A 990-nucleotide genomic window follows, 5' to 3' on the forward strand; every position below is an offset into this window, starting at 1 on the left:
GGGGGGGGGGGGGGGGGGTGTCTCTGCAGTGACCCAGCCATGTGGAGCCCCAGGATTTACTAGGGTTATGCAAGCATCATCAATTCAGGGAAGTTTTGAAAGAGCAGAGACAAGGCAGCCGGAGACGTGAGGTCAAGTCCTCATCCTTTCATGATTTGCTGTGGAATCTCAAGCCAGTACATTGCCAAGTGTGGCTTCAGGTCCCCCTTTGTGAAAGAGGGGAGCAGATCAAACATGCCGGAAGAAGGCTTCCATCTCGGTTCCTATGGTAGCCCAAGCGTTACTGCAAGAGAAGCATATCTAGACTCCTAGAAGGATATTCCCCCTTTGGGTAGCCTTCCTTTTGGGCTTTGATGGCAACCCATGGTGTGAAGAAAAGAAGCATGTGCAGGGAAAACGAGGGCCATCCCGAGTCAGTAAACATCTGTTGACCAGCTGCTCTGAATTGAGCACTCCGATGAAGATGGCCAAAGGATACAGTCTAAGCTCCATAGCCAGGGGCAAAGTCCTCCCCACCCGGCCCCCTCTAATCCAGGGCCTTTCTCCCCCTGTCTCCCACACACATCCTCACTTCTGACACTCAAGCTGCTCACAGCATCCTCAGCCTCTTGTGATACTCCAGGCCTCCCTCAATCTCCTCCAGCTCTACCCTCTCTCCACGGGAGATGCCTTCCCTTTTTGACCTGGAAAAATCCTACTCACCCGTCAGTGCCCAGACCAAGCATTTTGAGAAAAATAAAAGCAGCTAGTCATTGGCCCAGGTGCTACCAGCTAGGCTGTGATGTTCCCCTGATGAAATTAACAATTTTATAGACTAACAACGCCAGTCGAGAACTCCAACAAGACACAAATGATACCACCTGGGAATCATACCTGAACAGAAACTGAAAACAAAGACACTGTGCAACAAGAAGGACCACACCTCCCCTCCTGAGGCTGACGTGAGCTGCCATGGCTTCTTTGCCAAGGACATCTCTAGCCCCACTCCAT

This window comes from Lipotes vexillifer, unplaced genomic scaffold, assembly GCF_000442215.2.
Source record: "Lipotes vexillifer unplaced genomic scaffold, Lipotes_vexillifer_v1.1 scaffold73, whole genome shotgun sequence".
NCBI classification, from domain to species: domain Eukaryota; kingdom Metazoa; phylum Chordata; class Mammalia; order Artiodactyla; family Lipotidae; genus Lipotes; species Lipotes vexillifer.